The sequence below is a fragment of the Anopheles funestus genome, chromosome 3RL (assembly GCF_943734845.2).
Source record: "Anopheles funestus chromosome 3RL, idAnoFuneDA-416_04, whole genome shotgun sequence".
Lineage (NCBI taxonomy): Eukaryota > Metazoa > Arthropoda > Insecta > Diptera > Culicidae > Anopheles > Anopheles funestus.
The window spans coordinates 56,309,535-56,328,886 of NC_064599.1; the positions used below are offsets into that span (position 1 = coordinate 56,309,535).

Below are 19,352 nucleotides of genomic sequence, written 5' to 3' on the forward strand. Positions count from 1 at the left end.
TGCATATTGGCATACTCATTTAAATTCATCGTCAAATGTTAATAAATGTGTCCTGTCGTGTTTTTTTCTTGGTTAAGGTAAGTACTTCGCTTTTTTTGTTTTTGGCATCTAATTGGATGGAAAAAAATATAAACCCACAACCACATTCTGATTGTCGTCTGGGCTCGCCGTAAGGTCCTTCAGGAACCGTATGCAATTCAACCGAATGGCACAGCAGACGGTTTGCGGCAAAATGTATATGTGTGCAACATACAACGGTAGCAAAACATTAAAAGCTACACGGAAGCCGGATCTGGCTGGAATCCGGAAAGATCCGGTTCCGGGAACCGGTTGCCGTAGTAATGGTGCGTCGTTGTTTTTTGTTGACGTTTCGCCAGCACCGGTTCGGGACACATGTGTTGCAATAAAGATTGCATAATAATTACGTAACCGTTTGCTAACCGTCCGGTGCAAGGATGCGAACGATGTACGCAAGGGAGAAGATTTCGGTCTGGTGGCTGAAAATTGGCCAGCTGAGGGTTGAGGTATTTTTATGTTTGCATTGTTTCTACAAACTAAGGCCGAGGAGAACAATGTGGAATAGAGCTTAAAGTTGGCCGTTTAGTCTTAAATTTTAGGATTAAGACAGAAAAATGGAAAAATTTTAGCAAGACAAAGTTCGTATATTTTCACTCTTGATTTACGATGATAAAGATTGCGTTATTAAGTGCAAATGAATATTAAAACATGGGAAGTTAAGCATTCTGTGTGTTCTGTGTTCTAACGTGATTTTTTAATTTGAAATTTGAAATTTGACATTTTTAATTTCAATTTATTTAGTTCATCAAAGTAATTTGTATTCTTATGACATGCATTTAACAACATTTTACATGAGTTTAATTTGGTTAAATGAAAGAAATTGTGTTTATAAATGCAAGAAAAATCGATACCCTTATTCTATTTTGTACCATAATTGAACTTTAATAAAAGAAATTGAATAAAATAAGAAAATTAACTTTTAGACGAATTAATATTTTTTTCAATACGACTGGCATGAATGTGATTATTTATATTATTAAATTAACCTATTCAAAGCTCTTTATTTTTTTTATTTTTGGAGAGTAATTAAAAATAGTTGTACTTTCGTATTAGAAGCTCAATTCGTTATACATTGAGAGATTATCCTATTTGGGAAAATATGTACATTCTTCTTAATTTTGTATTAATGGCTTTTAAAATTGTTGATAAAAAAGCGAACAAATAAGGCAACACGAACGATGATTTAATATAATTAAATTGTTTTATCATAATAATTCTTTTGAGTGTGGAATCACTAACAACAACAATATAAAGCAATGCTCAATTTTAAACTCTTTTTCAAGGCCACAAATGTTTAAAGAGCACATTGAATATCAGATTTGCGATTTAATTACACACGGACACAGAACTAGCAAAACGCAAAAGTTTAAAGATCGGTAAGATAAATATATAAATATAAAGATAAATATTTTCTCACACTTGAAAAATGAAAAAAAAACAGACAATATCTCTCTACCAACGGACAAATTTTCGCTTGGTTCCGCATTTTGCCACTCTTTGTCAACCGTTGCAACTCGGCAAATGTGAAGATTCAGATAAAGGATTTTTTATTTTGGTACCAAATAAAAACTACTCAACAAAAATACGTCCCTTTCCTTCGCTAGTACTTTAAGGAAAAAGAAAAAAAAAGTGCATCCTTACCCGGTTGTGCCGATAATTACAAGCGAGGAGCAGAGAGGTGCCGTATGCAAATGAATCTTCACTTTCACAAGGCCGGTTTTTGGAGGGCGCGCGCGAATGCTCTTCTGCAGTTCTATGCGAAAGGATGCACAAAATGCCTTCGGGACGCAAATCGGGATCAGGACGATACAGACGTGCGTATTTTTTTCCCACACAGAGTGTGATCTGTCTTTTTTTCTTCTTAGAAATAACACAGGAGGGAACATCTTCCCATCTTTTGGCAGGACGAATGTGGAGGTTGTCCTGTAAGAAAGGAGAAAAAAAAATCGTACCGTTAAAACCCTTTGCAACGCTTTGCATAAATTAACATTCGTTTTGTGCGTCTTGTATGTTTACGTGCGTCACGATGCATCGGAACGCCGTTGACAATGGTGTTTGCATCGGTCGATCGTATGTGTGCGAAAGCATCATTACGCAATATTATAGTTCAGAGACCGTTTCTTCATTTCGATCGAATTTCGATCCATCGGTACTGCAACACTCAGCTGATCGTATTGAGTGAGAAATATATTCAAATGAGTTGCATCGCACCAAAGAAGCCTGGGAATGGGTCGACTCTAATGGGTCGACGTACGATGCGTGTGTAGAGAATAGAGGGAAAAAAATTTGCATATCAACAACGGACAAAATAAAGCACTACGATGGGATTTGCTCTATCGGTACGAAATCGGTTCAGAAGATTAAAGATTTGGAAAAGATTTATGAGCTCATCTACAATCGTAGCTAGGACGGTTAAATAAAAAAAAAATGCTATACATACTGTTACATTTGTAGCAGTGATATTAAAAAAGCACGAATTTTTATACGGGTAGCGAATCAGGTCAAACTAAAAGATCATCCGTCGTTGGTTCACTTTGACAGATGATTACAGATATTTACGAAAGATTATGTTCATGAAGTATCGTTGAAGCGAAAAGTAAATTATGTAATTATTTAATTTAAAATATAAAATAGCGAACGAATAAAAAAACAAACAAAATTAATTTGATAAGATCCAATGGCAATGTTTTGTAATAACTACATTTAACAAGGTTTTCATTCGAATCGTGTCTTTTGGCACATAATTATTCCATTTATATTTCTTTAGCAATTTTTGACAGACATTTATATATATTTATGAAATTCAGAAAAAAAACTAAATACTATTGAATTAGTTTATATGAAAAAAACTACATATTATATTTTAATTATGAAAAAGAGTTGACCTAAAATATTATCGAGATAAAAAGAAATGTATGTATAATTAAATAATATTGCAAGTGCTTTTAATGTGAAAATGCCAAGGTTTCTGATTAAAAAGACTGTTCAAGTAATATTTATAATCACATGAGATTGACAATTTTGTTTGTTAAATCAATCCATCGGAACAAGTCTTTGTTGCAAATATTCTTTTTCATTTTTTGAAGGTTGGTCTGGCCATATTGTTGTAAATTTATTTAATATATTACACGTTTAAACATTTACACTTTTCTTTGGCAAAGTTTTATTTAATACAAAACTTTTCCATTACATTAAAAAGGGTTGTTTTTGCAGCACCATTTAAACCCGGTTTCGATATTCCGCTTCATATTCGGCATGATCCTTGGCTTTTAGATCAAGTCGAAAAAAAAGTTCAACGGATATACATTTATCTATTCCGCACCGTATGGGAATCGGGTTTAAAAGGCCACAATCTCCATCCCAAAGCAGGGCGCTATCCTTCACTCGCTTGCAGCCTTTCGTCAATGCTAACCAGACGCCAACCAAGGCGTCCGATTGCACACCGGCTGCAGGGTCATCACTTACAGCTGATGGTCCGTGTCCGTGTTTGATTGTTTGCGTATGCGTCCGGCCAGCGTGTGTGAGATGTTTTTTTTTCGTTGTGTATTTATTACTGGCCCCACCGACTGGCTGTTTTCCCCACCATTCCCGTACGGTAACGATTGGGCAATCGGAGTGCTCCCAGCGAGCGCAGATTTTTTGGTAGCGCGACACTCGTGACCCTTTTGCGTTGGCCTTTTACTTAAATCCGCGTGTGTACGCGCGGGCGCGCTCGCGTTCGCGTCCCTTTCCGACGGACGGATGGCGACTTCGCGACAGGGCCGCGCACATTTGCTTATGAGTTGCGTAAACACAACTCACTGCGCTTTTGGGCGGCCTAAGGTTTACCAGCAAAACCCCCCAAAAACCAAAATAACCCTTTTCCATCAACGGTTGTTGTCCGATGCTGAAAGCCACACTGGCACTTTGCAACTGGCCCGAATGCGACTTTGTGCGACAGTTGTTGTTTTTTTTCTCTCCTTTTCTAAAAGGTGATTTCGTATGATTTTCTCGAACAAATACGATGCTGTACGGTTGTAGGAAACCGGGCGGACAGGAATCCGGGACGGGTTTTTTCGATTTTATTAATATTCATGCACAAGCTTTCCCTTGTAGCAGGCGGGGGGAAACCGGTGGGTGGGATACGAAAGCCTTTGAGATATGTTTGCTCACTCAAACTCCTAACTGGTGGAATGGATTTGCGCAAAAGCCCTTTAACTGTAACCTCCACCGAAGAATGAGAAGAAAACAAAAATGTATACAACATTCACACTGACCCGATATGGGGACTGTTTATTGGCATGTTTCAAGGCGACCAACTTTGTTGGCGCATCTTGTTACATAGCTGCTGATGACGGCAGGTCCGTCGAGTCCTTGGCGAACGGGTGGGCAGCCTTTACGGATAACGTATGCAAAAGTTGTAAAGCTCGTCGATTACGGTGAGCATGATTGAGTGAGGACAAGGTCTGAGTGACGACGTTTTTAATGGTTTGAAATTGAAAAATTAATGTTGATTTAATTGTCTAAAATTGAGGCTTTTCTTCAAACTGCTGCGTAAAGGAATGGACAAATATAATGATAATGCAGTGATGCAATTTTTATACTTTTAAAGCAATTAGCGTCGATGTGTTGTGTAAAAAAATGGAACGAAAGAATACAAGAAGTGTGTAAAGCAGAACGGATTCCACTATTTTTTATCAATAATTTAATAATAACCACTTAAAGATAATTAAAAAAAATCATTTAGAATAAACTGGTAATAATATAAACTTGGAAAGGAAAGAAGGAAAAGGCACAAAAATTTACACAAAAATGAAATTCTGACGAAAATTTTCCAAAACAGACAAAAAAAATGCGAAATATTAGAATATTAAAACAATAGATTGCAAAATATTCTCAAAAGTATACTAATAGGAACTAATAGAACTAATAGGAAATCAGTAATATATTTTATTTTATTGTACCAATTATAAAAATGAAAAATTTAAGGAATTTGTATTACAAATAATTTAAAGCAACGAGGTAAATGTCAGCCAATAGGCCTAAAGCCTCTATAAAATAAAAAAGAAAAGTATTTTATTTTATAGCAAATGGCAAACTGCCACAGTGAGAAACTGCAAGGAACCATAGATAACATTTAGAAAGAGAAGAAATATTTGACATTTTGTGAAAAATTATACAAACAAAAAAGATAATTGAAAGAAAATATGATAAACTTGATCGAAGTTGCAAACATAGAAACTAGAAAAAAAACCTGATGGTATGTATCTACCAATATAACAATAATGAAAAAATTTGTTAACATATGACATATGTTACATATGTAACATATGAAGTATTTTTAAACAGCTCAACATATCAAAAATCTAAATATCAGAAAAAAGTTACTCAATTTTGTAATTAATTAAGTTTTTTTTCTTTATAATTATTGTTTAAAAGCTGTCTTATTTTAGTAAACTATGCATATGTATGTTAACGATGATTTCAATTAATTGCATAGCTACATGTTGTTATTGTTTTACAAATATGTGTTTTATTTTTCATTAACCCCAAAATCCAAAATGAAAAATAAGCCCTTCGTCTATGCGATTTGCGAGGTCAACTACGCAAAGCCACCGACGGTAAAGGTTAAACGAGCGAACGACCACTTGTTGCGGCGCAGCATTTAATTAGCCTTCCTTCCTTCGGATCAACCCTCAAATGCCAAACGGGGGATGAAGCCACCCTGCAGCGTTTCCGTTTGTGATCGCTGCTCTTGCCGAATGCCCTAGGCCGTATGAATGGACAACCTCGCAAACCTTCGCCAATCGGTAGTAGCGCGGTAATTATTTTTGGCCTATACTCACAACTCCACAACAAAAAAAGCCATTCGTTTGATGAGTTTTTATGTTGCTTTCGGTTTTTTGCTTGTTTGTTTGCTTGCATTTAAAACTACCAGCAAAAGATTAAAAAAACGATTAAAAGCAGTTTTGATGGTGCACATTGCTTTTTATATGAATGTAAAATATTTAAAAATCAGTTACAGCTGATTCGTTTGCCCGGACAAACTTTCTTTCAGACATTTTAACGGAATACATTAAGATGCATTTAAACTGATGAATATTCAAGCTAAAATTCGCATTCGATCCTTAACGGAAATTTAAATCCCAATAACGGACACAATTTGCAAGACAACATTTGCCTTCCGAAGGTGAGACTTTTTCCATCCTAACGAACACACTGGAAGCTTCAACGTATGTAAATTAGAATTAAAAATCTTTGCATCACCGTGCGATCGCGCTTATGCAAATCGATCGATGCCCTTTAATATCCCGGAAGTATATCGGGCGAAAACGCGCGCCAAAAACCCGTGAGGTCACCAACTTTCACTGCACTGGTTTTCATGTTTTTTTTCTCCTTCTTCTTCTTTGTTACATGTCGGCTTCCCCCTGGTGAATGTTGTGGCCTGTTGAACCCTGCAGCAGCAATCAAACGATCGATCAAAATGAAATTATGCAGACTAAGATGATGTCGTGCTTTTCTATTGAACCCAGACAAAAAAACCCTTGCTGCAGTATGCAAATGAGTGGAAGAAAATTAAATTACTTTCGCCCCTTTTCTAGACGGGAAAAGAAAAGTTTAAACTTCGTTCATTGCACAATCGCCAGATTGATTCAACGGGATCGATCAAACGATGGAAGTTGTGCTGGCGATTCCCTTTAAGGATCTTCAAGTCTGGTACTTTTGATTCGCGATAGGTAATTCATCACGCAGTGATGTTTCACAACCCGTGGAAATGGTGAGCTATTTGCATATTCAATCAGTGATGATAATAAAAAAAACTCCGAAATGCAAACAGCCTAAGGCGACCTTCGGTAGGTAGCGAGAAGCACCACAAGAGGTCATAAATTTGCCAGCCAATGAAGAATGTGGACCTTCAAACAGCTGGAGCTCTGTGAAGCGCAACGATGTAAGCTAATTTGCATGTGTTTAGATGCTGCGTTTAAAGGGATTTGGAACAATTTGTTTAAATTGCCACAAATCAATATTTGCGTGTAGTGAAAAATCGTTCCGTTGGAAATCTCAAGCAGTGACGTGAAAGAATAAAAGGCAAATTTAAGGAAAATTTAAGGCAAAGTTCGATTTAAAAATTAAAGACATGTTTCTGAAGCAAATAATGGTTTTTTTAATTATTACATTAATAGGTTAATTTGTTTATTAAACCGTATGTATCTGACTGACTTGATGATTTTGTTGGAAACTTATTTTTTCACATTTAATAGATATATTTTAGGATTTTACTTCACTTTTACAGTTTTTATCGGAAGTACATATTACAGCACATAGTTTAAATGATTTTCTTTTATTTATTTATGAATATTGTTTTTATTTAAACCAGTTTTTACAACCATTTTACAAAAGAGAAAAGACTTCACACTTCAAATAAATATAACCCAAAAACGTGTCTGTTATCATGGTTCAAATTAGCATACCGCTAATGCAAATTTATCGTATACAAAATTAAAACATGTCACACCGAACTTTCGAAACCGACCCAACCGCACGATTTGAATTTCTTATCACAAACGGTACGATCTTGTAACGTGGTTGATGTAAAGCGACAAAACAAACCCCAAAACCACCTTTTTTGCTGAACGAGTTAAGAGAAAAAAAATCGAATCCAAAGCGGAGATAAAAATATTTCTTTCGACATTTCATTGGCACGATGTGCAATCTCCGATGCGTTTCCAAAAATGTGACCTTTTTCGTGTGTGCGAACGAATCACAACGAGATACAAACGTTAAAATGTGCGGCCCTCGGCACGATCCACAGCGGACACGGCAGCAATGATAACGGCTCGCGGAGGGGTACGAGGGCGACGATCAAAATGGCGCTTGCATTCGCGTGACGTTTGCGATCTTGCCTTAATGCCGTGGTAGTATAAATGCTGCTGGGCGAAAATTCAAACTGAGTATCAAGTCGCACATGCAGCAGCATGTTTTGGGGCGTGGTGCGTGAATGCATGCGTACGATAAATAACGCGTGGACGGTGGTTAGAAACTCGTTTTTTTGGTGTTTTGCGTTCCCCTCGGTTGGGTGGTTAAGTGGGCGATTGTGGTGGGAAGGGAAAAGCAAGAAGGGAGGTAACTAAAGGGTTCGCTGAAAAATTCCCTTCTAGCTTGAGGCAAACGAAAGAGCCAGAGTTGGAGCACGAATGCCATCCGGGTGTGCTACTTTACAGGGTTTGTCATTCAACGGCACAATGGTTTTAAAACATTTTTTCATGCATCTGTCCCCACCTTGGGGTCCGAGATGGATTCCATACAGCCCCATTATTTTATTGTTAAGAAAAGCCTAACTTTAATATTTATTTATTTATTTATAATTAATTATTACGGCTTCGGATAACTTTTAATATTTATTCGTCCATTTTTTTTGCCTCCGGTAAACCCTGTTTCAAACAAAATAGATCGATTGCTAATGGAGTGCTGAAAGGCGAAGGCCTTGGCATAGCGTCCGTCGTCAAGAGTGACGTGGGACATGATGGGAATGCATTCAAAGCGCACGACACGAAGTCGATCGGTTTGATTAGAGATTTTTGCCATTTCATTGCAGGCGCTCGTTTCTATCGATGAACCGTTCGATTGACGGATTTCTCTGCCACCCCCTTTGGCACGATTTGACCCCGTGGTGCTAAAACACAAATATGCTATCGAAGGTATGGCCGTTACCACCGCCATCGCGATGTGATCGTCGTGCAAGAGCGTTTGACCTATTTTATAATTTTTGGCTTTTTTTTCTTATCTGAACCGATTCGAAAGGGCGTAGGAAATGCAGCCACGGTTGCGCGAGATCACGCATCGGTGTGTTGCAATTTTAATCTAACCACAACGGGCGACCCCGCAATCGATGCAGAGGACAACCGCCCGCAGAAAGACGATCATTTCCGTCCGGCAAACATTTTTTTTCTTCGTTCCACGATACTATTTCATCCGAAACAAACTGTCCGAAAGTGACTTTCTAAGGGCGCGCACACAGGTTGCGTGTGTGTTGCGGCAATTTTTCTTGCGCGAATGCGGTTTTATTGGGCGCGAATAAGCGTCCCAAACTGGTTACCGGTTTACTAACTTTCTCTCCACCGACGATCATTCGAAGCAGCGTAAAGTGGTCGAATGTGTTGCGGTTTTATTGCGTAAAAAAATATGCGCGTCAATGCAAGCGCACACGCGCATGTGAGGAGGTTAATGCTCGACGAAACAAAAGACGGAAAAAATTGACTTGAGCAAAAGAGTGAAAAATATACCAACCAAAAAACACCCGAAGCTTTGAACGGATCGTAAAACCCACACGTTTCCTTCCATTCAAAACCGGGCGCACAGCTTAGTGGGACGGAGGCTAGTGCATAAGATAAGTGTGGGCCACGCAACAGGCAGCAACACGTTTGCAAGGCGTAGGAATTGGGTGGGAGTAAAGGGAACCAAAGAAGAAAAAAAGGGCATTTAAACTCCGTACGAGCCACATGGGGCAAGGAAATCGGTCCATAAAAGAATGGGAAAATGAGAGCAGCAAATAAATCAACATTATCTTATTTGCTAATTTGCTTTAATTAATCTATCTGCCTGGTAAGTGTTTCTTCCGTATCGCTTCATTTTGGGAGTGTGCATTTTTTCATTCAATTACCGTTTTGAAACTAAAAGAAAGAATATTAAGGGTATTTAAAAAAGATTTTTCGATAAGATTATTGGTAAGTGACAATTGTTACTAATGAGAAGATCATGTTGCATGAATTCTTCCATTTAAAAAAATGGAAGGAATTGATTTAAATTGTCATTAATTTTTTTTTTCATTGTTGCCCAATAATATGCAGCAAAATTTTAAAAATGGTATTCGCTTGGCAGTAGGAAAAAAACTTAATTTTGTGCCGTGTTTTTTTTTGTTGGTTTCGCTTCGGTATTCGCGGCATTGCACAAACATTCGCAAAACCGCAGCACTTTACCACTACATTCGCGTGCTGGGTCCAATCATAAGCAAGAAACGCACGAAACATAATCGCGTTCGGTGTTACTTCCCCGCTTTTTTAGTGCGAAAGGAACTCATCGCACTGAGTGCCGTTTCCCCGATGTCGTTTTTCGAATACGGCACTCACACGCATCGGGCTACGGAGCGAGAAAGGCGACTGTTGGTATGAGAAGGACAGAATATTGTGCGTGAGTGCAAGTTTTTAATATATTTTTGCTCTTTTACTCTCGTCAACATGTTCGTGATTTTTTCACATACACACAACTAAGGAAAAATGCACGCACACACAACCAAACGTGTGTGTATACGCTTACGCATTGCGTGTACGCAATCGTCTACGCGCGCCACTTGAGCGAGAGATCGCGGTGTTTTCTTTGCCACACTATTTCGGCGCATGTTTTCTTTGCGTTCGTTGCGATGTAGGGCCGACCGCGTCTTCGCTTCGTCCAATGCATTCTTATTCTTCCCGGCCTCGTTGTTGGAGGGATGGGAAAGAAGGAAAAAACCAAGATAAAATCGTACACGCGGCCATCGTCGCTTGCGCGTTGCTTTCGCTGATGCGTGCGGATGCGGAATTGCGTTCAGTCGTTTTGGTTGGGGATTAATGAAACGGTGGGGGAAGGAAGAGCGGGTGGAAATTTGGCCGGTTTTCGAGCGCATGCTGCATGGGACCACATTTGGCAGAAACATTTGTCAGAAATATGGTAACCAAACGTATAATGTGGCTATGCCGATGGAAACAAAAGTTTGCACAATTATTTACACAAAGTTTAACTCCGGACTTACATGTAAAAACAAATACTTTGGATATATCAAAAGTTTTAATAAAAAGTATATATTGTAATTTATTACTATTAGAACGTAGCACTTGATTAGGTGAATTTGATAAAGCTAGAAAACCTTTTAATTGCTATTTGTTATATATTTGAGAATACTTGTTGTATGCAACGACTAAATGATCCAGTAAATGTAAGAATTAATGTAACAAAAAGCTATTGCTGAATCATAAAACATTTAATATCAACGTTTAAACACAACTTTGACGTTTGTAGTTTCGTAAAACAATTAAACTAGTTTAATTAGGCTGAATGAGATTTAAACATAACGTTACGTAACGGCGTAGAATGTAGAGCAATACGAAGGAATTTATTTAGCAAATTTCTGATTTTTTAAATTAATGTAACCATTAATCTGTAAAATAATAATAGAATTTTAATTCGTGATTTGCTAAAACGTGCTGTATATTTTCTTATTCAATATTGTCTAGTAAAACTAGTTTACATCCAGTAGTTTCACGCCCAACCTATTGTCGTCTGCGGACGATATTTCATTAACCGTTTCCACCACGTTACTGTTTCTTATTCATTAAAGTACGGCCACGTTTATACAGTGAATGGGCAATCGCCTTCCCACGCACGATCTCGGAGCTGCATCCTAGACGCGAGTTGCATACGCACATTCGATCTGCTGCACGAACGAACGCCAACGCCGGCACCGCACAAGAACCCCTTGCGCGTCTCCACCAAGCTTAAACTCCGCTTAAACTGGAAGCCAAACAGGCGAAGGCCAAAATAGGGCCTATCTCTCCGAAATTTGTTTGCGTTTGTGGTTCCTCTCCTCTAGCACTCCCATCTGCCACTCTCTCTCTCTCTCCCTCTCCCTTTCCCTCCCACACACGTTCATTTGCAGCCGAAATTGTTGGCTGGCATTTCTCTATCCTAGAACCGAAATGCAATGCGTGGTGGCTGCGCGGTGGCATTCGCGCGAACTGCAGCGTTTTGACTTTGAAATGACCGTGAATTAGGCGAGGGTAACGACCGGGTTCGGGGCACAAAACGCACCGTACGCAAGCCGCGTCCCAGTGTCGGGTAGGAAAGGGAAAGGCAAAACCAAAGGGAAGAACACAAACAACATCAACCATTCTCCCGGGGGTGCCGGCCGTGCGTATGTTTGCGTGTGCCGGTGCGCGTATGCGTTTTTCGGGATGCGTTTGTGCGTCTTGCTTCCGCCCTTTGGCTGGCCGTATTCATTCCGGCACACAGTTCGTTCTAGCCACACATCCTTCGTACCGTGCTGCTTCCCCTCCTTCGGTGACTGTTGGTCGCCCACATACCACCACCAACCCACACACACACACGCGCTAGTGCGATCTTTAGGGCGAAATCCAACCCTACCCATCATGATCATCATCGGCATCATCATCAGCAGCACAGCAACGTCATCATTGTGATCAACATTTAAAAGCAAAAAAAAAGCGACACCCCTTGCAGTTACATGCAGTTGAATGTTACTCGAGGCGCGGATCTTTGGGCAGTATGAGAGAGATGTCCAGAACTAGGCAAAAGTGAGTTACAAAACGCACCGAACGAACGAACGTAGGTAATGAAACGCAAGATGATGATAACGAAATAGAAAAATGCGGGAGAGTTATAGGGCTTCTCAAATTTTGGTAGTACTATTATACGTTTCTTATTTTCTTGAAGGTTTGTTTACAGCTCGTTTTTCAATGTTTCTTTGGGTTATTGCATATTTTGATGGCATGATTTACGTAGTTCAAGCGCATCTTTCCAAAACAGAAATCAATCTAAATCTTAATTCTTTGAAAACAGAAAAATATAAAAAAAGACTCCAACATATTAAATTTCGCAACATCTCCAGCTGACTTCAAACTTCAATAAAAGCAAATAATAGTGTAGAGAAGATTGCTAAAAGTTTCAAGTAAATTTATTAGAAAAATAGAGAAAATATATCCTCAAGGAAATAGATGAAAACTTGACATGGAAAACCCTGCATCGGCTATCTGCACGAAGTAGGCGATGCAATAAGGAATGGAATGAATGAGGGAAAAACAGACAGAATAGCAATTGATGCATCGAGTGGCAAAACAGGAATTCTAGTTAGACCTCTAGACATCCAAAAGCAGCCCGGGCAGTTATAAAACTAGCATCTACACCCCTAGGCCACAGGCAAGTGTTTTGAGCCCTTCGGTAGTTTGTGGAAAAGATACGTTTGCTTTTTCTCTTTCTCTCTCTCTCTCTCTCTCTCTCTCTCTTTCTGTCTATTTCTCTGTTTCTCCACCAATTTTACCTAGTCTCGTAGTAGAATATTACCAGTGCCCTGGTGTGCGTTGGTGTCTAGGGTTCTGGTTCTGGTGCCCGGCTTAAGATGTTTGGATTTGGCAGTCTCCTCTCCATTCTCCACGGAGTTTTCGCGTCGCATCATCCAAAACCGGGCACTCCCAGCTCCGATTCCAACGTCTATCTTCTCCTTTGCTTTACCTCTTTCTTTAGCCCCTCGGCACACTTGTCCCCTTTGCGGGACTCCCTGCGCTGGTGCGAACGATTGCAATCGTGGATGACGATGCTGTTCGGTTTTTCTTTTCACGAGGTTTTTTTTTATTGCTGCTGCTACTATTATTGTTGTTGTTGATGATGCTGTTGCCCAAAAAAAAACGGGGGGTATATTTTAGGTTATCTGCAACTGCACGAAGAAAACGCTTCGCGCGGTGGAACGTAAGCGAAGGAAGGGAGAAACTATCGCCACAAGAAGGAGGCCATAGCTGGTTCGCGTACGATCGCGGTTTGAATGTTTGACAATTCTATGCTCTCGCTATGGAAGAGGGTGGAGAAGGTTTACGAAAGTGCATGCGGAAGGGTGGAGACACAGTTTACATAACTTTTTAACATTCTATAGACCGGTACGGAGAAGAAAAAAAAAAGACACGACCCAACAAAAGGAAGAACAAGCGCACAGAGAATGGAATGGGAAAATTAAAACTTTGACAATCTCCGAAATGTGGCGGCTTGCATTTACTTTGTCAAGGATCGGGGTACGGCTGAGGGTTGCCCTGGCAACGGATTGTGCTGGGCGTAAGGTGACCGGTTTGCTTAAATACCCGATGACAAATTGGGATGAGGTGGGATTAGAAATTTTGGATGAATTCTTTTTTTTCTATCTAGCTTTGTGAAACAATGTTGCCTTCTCTTTGCGTTCAAAACAATTTTTTGCTTCAATAAATAATCTGCATTTATGCAACTGCATCAATATTGTGCAATTTTATTTAATGATTGTAGTAAACAAAAATGAAGGCAAATTTTACATCTACAGTTACAATCTACATCTAGATTTATAATATTACTAATTACTATAATAGAAAAAATGGTTAAATAATATAATTAAATTTTTTAAAACTGTTAATAGTCATAGTTATCCAACTTACATGATCATATCCTATAGTGCAAGACATAATCATAGTGGTAGATAAAAACATACAAAGTTGTATATCACATGTATTTTTTAACGAACTTTAAAATGGTTCTTATTCGTCCTTATGGCAATAAAAAAAAAATAAAAAAAAAACATTAAATTGTTTTTCGTCTAATGGTCTTAATTTTTTTTAAGCTAAAAGCCCATACAGCGATAGAATGTATCGTAAAATAAGATTTTGCACAGATAGAAAATAACTACGACAAAAATTAGGAAGGACGTGTTTAATATCTGTAATAACTATTTGAAATATGTTTTTATATAAATACCGGTAAACAAATTAAAATATTATCAATTTTGGATTTTTCCACTGGTTTTTTTTTAAGAATTTGTCTTAATTTTGATGAAAAAAATGAATAATTTAAATAAATTATAACGAAATAAATAATAGAAATCATAGAAAAACTTGAATTAAATAGATAAAAACAATGAAAATCAAACCCTAAAATATAACATTTAACTTAGTAGCAACTCCTGTCTTTACTTTAAATGAAAATTTGAATGTTATAAGATGTGATCATGCGAGCAAAAAACCAATTATTTGTTTCTATATTTTATCCCTTTCGATAAGTCCTTGTTCTTACTCGCTCCTTTCGATGTCTGTTTGAAAGATGGAGTCCTACCTGGAGGAAGGGGAGCAACAGAAACAGAGTGGGAGTAGAAAAAAGCGCTTGAAAAACTGACGAGAAAAAAACAAGAAGGATTGAAAGAAATAATGGGCAAAATAGGAATGGACATAAATTTGTAGGTTTATTTTATTGCCCTGCAGATACCACAACCCGCCGGTCTCCAGCGTTGTTTCTGTCCGCCATTGTATTACTTTTCCCCGCCATTCCTGCCATACTAGAAGGTGCCTAGATTCTCCATCGAAACAAAAACAAAATCAGGATTGTGTGTGGAATCCCGAAATCTCTCGCAACGCACACACTGGTTTCCTGAGCTCGGCGAAAAAAGGGTGAGATGCATTTTTAATTCCTTCCCTCCATCGGGGCTTTTTTTTCGATTAGTGTGCCCTGTTTCCTTTTCCTTTTTCTGATCGTATCCCCCCACCCCAATACGGGTCTTTAGAGCAATCGGAGCCACCAAGCAAGTTTGGTGAATCGCTGCAAGTGCACGACACGCTATTCCTGTCCCTGGGGTATTAGGAACCTGTCGTGAAGCAGGCAGGAAGGAAGCCGTGACGCCGAGGACAAATGAAAGAAACATCGTGGCGGTCTAAAGAAAAAAAAAAGCATGCGTAGAAATAGAAATAGAGTGAAGAGGGAATGTAAAAAAAAAACAAGTAAAAAGGATTGCTCGGACCCGTGGCAATAGGCGAGGTAGTCCGGATAAGGGCCTAAGGGATAGGGTCCAAATTCTAGGCGAGTGGGTCGAATCTTGTGCCGCGGAACAGGTTTTCTATTATTCGTTTCATCTTTCTCCATCCTTTCGTGGTTTTTGGTGATTTAACCCCACAAAAATCACGGACTCTCTAATTGGATTTTTTGCCCTTCCGAAGCACCGGTTCTTCCTTGTTCTTTTCCACGTGTACCCGTTGCGGGCTTTCGGGAGATTGGTCATGTTTTGAAATGCACTGCCAACTGATGCTTTGTTCCAGTACGATTTTATGTCTGGTCTGAACAGAATTCTTCTTCAATCCAGTGGTGAATAGCACGCATATGCACACACAGCCACAGGTGCGAACAAGTACAAGGATATGGGAAGGATGTGTATGAAAGTCAAAGCAAAATAAAACGAACAGAGTAGAGCGATTTCATGAAGGAAGGAACATAAATACAACAAACTTTTCTCAGGATGAATCACAATTCTTTGGAACAATTCATTCGATTGCGCAACAAAGTCAACCACTAAATGTTGCGCAAAGTGTAGGATGCGGCATTTTTCTTTATGTTTTTTTCGAACTGAAGCTGAGATAGGTCGGAATTAATTCGATTCGCGTAATAAAATTTCTCCGTAATGCCTTTTCTTTTACATGATAAACTTTCAAAGGATGTTATTGAGAAGGGTATAGTTGAAATAATAATCATTTATTAGGATATCATCATGTGAGTCGAAGTAAATAAAATGGAACGATCTTAGTAAAATTTAAAATATCTTTTTATTATTCGTTTTATATATTGCTTATTTTTAACGAAAAAGCACTCACAAATCTACACACAAATATAAGAATATTATTCGAATATGATAATATTATATTATTCGAATTAAACAATTTCTCACGGATTTTTTTTAAATTAAATAAGTAATTAATATATTAATGTATACAATTATTCTTGTATTTGTCTTGTATTGTATTTAACCTTAAACTAAGCTGTAACTCCCAAAAATATGATACAATACGTTTAAAATATCATAATGAATGTAGTTACAAAATAATTCAATGAAAATGAAAAGATCATTGTAAAACAGATATAAACAGAATATACAAAAATAGAAATGTATTTAATTTGGTGTAAAATACGTAAAACGACCTAGCGGTAAGCGGTTACAAATGCTGATTTTCGTTTTAGATCATACTTTTGATATTTTATTTTTTGATGTTTAACTGAAATTAATTACAAATTTTTAATTTTTCCAATATTTTTAAATTAAATTTATTATTTTTTAATTTTAATTTGAAAATGCGAAGATTATTTTGTTTTCTGCATTTATATTTGCAAATGTACGTTTATTTTTATAGTAAAGAATTTATTGGAAGACACCAATAAGGAAGAAATAATTCGAATTTAAAAACATTGAAGATTGTTGTCAAAATTCGTGGAATTCAGAAATAGTTGAGCGATGCTAAAGGCAAAAAAAACAGCACTGATGCTGCTTCCAGCATGTCTGTCCCGATGCTGAAGTACTTTAAATTGAATGAACAATACTTCAGCATTCAACAGCGGTATGCGCGTACAGTACGGTTTAGAAGATTTTTCGTGGAATAGTTCAATCTTCAAGCATCTTTGGGTTCCTTCTTTATTCCATCCGTGGATGCAGCAATCAACAGTAAGGAAACCTTTCTTTCTTGCATTGTTTGCCAACAAACAGGCAACAGTGCAACTATGGCCACCGTTTTCTATCCCCCCCCGGCGGAAGCAAGACCCCAAACTGAGCGAAACTTCTATCCCTCCCCAAAAACGGTTCACCCTCTTTGCATCGAAAAGAAAGCCGATCTTGCGTTTTGCGGTTCCGAGAGTGATCAACGGGAACGATAAGGTGTGGGGAGAGAACGGAAACAGCAGCAGCAAAAGCAACCGTGTTTATTTATTCAATTTAATTTAATTTTCACCATATCATTTCTCCAGGGCCGACCGGCGTTTTTGTGGGGTGTGAGTAGACGTCCACGACGATCGCCATTTAACACCGAGGAACATCTCTTTTCTGGACTGTTTCTTGCCCATTGGTCAGTCTCCGTTCAGTGCTTTTCTATAGATATATTTTTTTTATTCAGTCAGTTTGCGTCGGTTCGTTTCGATTGAATTCCAACAGCAGAATTTTGGTGTTTGAGATGGAATTAGTTTTCCACCAGCGTCATTCTTGGTGCGTGACTTTTTAGTTTGTGAGGCAGGCTTATGCATTTGGGCTCAACTTACGCTACGAAAATTGTAGTGGAATATAATTTATACGTATCTTAAAATTATAAAAAAGTTGTTGCAAGATGTAACAAAACAAAAATTAAAAATTAAAAAAAAAAATAACTAAAAATAAGGTCAAACTACTATCGCTTTGTAGGGATTTATTTCAAAAGAACAAATAAATTATTTTACTAATGGAATATGTTTTGGGCATCTTTTCTTCTTAATGGAAGCTGCTCAAAAAAAAAAATATTTTTGCGCAGCAAATAAATTATTATTTTTTTTATTAAAAATTAAAAAAAATATTCCCTACCCGAAATATTGCTTTTTCAAAACGTATCATTAACTTTAAATATTTTTGTTTACATCTTCAAACAAAACCAAAGACATTCGAACGCCTTGGAATGATGAAGAAACAACTCGCAAAGCATTAGTATCGCTGATGTGCGCTTTTCTGCAGCTGTCGGAAACCGTTTCAAATTTGGCCCACGAAAAACGGGAATAGCATAAGCAGCAGCAAACGGCGGCAGCAGATAGCAAATCGCCCTCAACATGGCTCTTCGCTTGTAGGGCGGTATGTGGCTTTTTCTGCGCAAAGGGGGAACTGCCTATTTTTAGTGCAGTTGCACTTGAGAAAAGGTACACGCAGCGCCGAACCCCTCGCACGTGGAATGTAGGACGATGTAGGGTGCCCGGTTCCCTACGATACGAGTCCCACAAATACCTGCTCTCTGTATCTGCATTCGCATTTCGTACGCCGGAACCTGGAAGTTTCGTTTCTTATTTACGGCAAAAAGGAAGCAATCAGCGATGATGAAGTGCTTTTTTTCGGTTGTTCTCCCGCACCCACTATGCCCTCACACACAGGCACAGTGATCTTGCACACACCCAAACGCTGGCGTGCGCAAGCACACACCCTCGCCAGCAAAAGTCCGCGATCGTGTGCGCTCTGCTGCTCACTTCCGCAAAATTATTATTAGCTCTAATTTTTGAAACTCACGCCCTTGTTCGCGTTCCAAGCTGCTGGCTGCTGCCGTTGATTTTGTCGGATTGTTGTTTTTTTTTTTGACGGTACGCACAATTTCGTCGCTTTTTTGTGCGGGCAAATCGAGGGTTTTGTGTGTGCGCGCGCGGGCGCGCGAGAGAGAGAGAGCGCTGTATCAGTTTCTGTTGCGATTCAACGTTCTTTTGCTTTCGCTTCTTTGCGCATTTGTGCGCGGCCGGTGTATGCGTATGTGTGGTTTTTTTTGGTTCATTATTTCTCTATCTACTCACCCCCCCTGCCACATACCCGTTTCCTTCCTTTTTGGTATGAAAACACACACATGGCCCTGTTATTTCCGGTTCGAATCGCACCGGAACACATACTCGGGGCAAGCCGGGGCCTACATGGAGCACACACGATACGCGTGATGGACTTGCGAAGGAGTGCGTTTTTTTTCTTCTCTCGTCTATCAACCATCAAACCGCAA

General features: G+C 38.6%; 1 long non-coding RNA gene across 1 annotated transcript in view; it reads right to left on the reverse strand.

Annotated features, from left to right (window-relative positions):
- Positions 1-1,726: 1,726 nt before the first annotated feature.
- Positions 1,727-19,352, reverse strand: part of LOC125770308 (uncharacterized) — a 72,702-nt gene continuing 55,076 nt past the window's right edge. The window contains exon 3 of the long non-coding RNA XR_007419161.1: positions 1,727-2,001. This is a non-coding gene — a long non-coding RNA (uncharacterized LOC125770308). The remainder of the gene's footprint in view (positions 2,002-19,352) is intronic.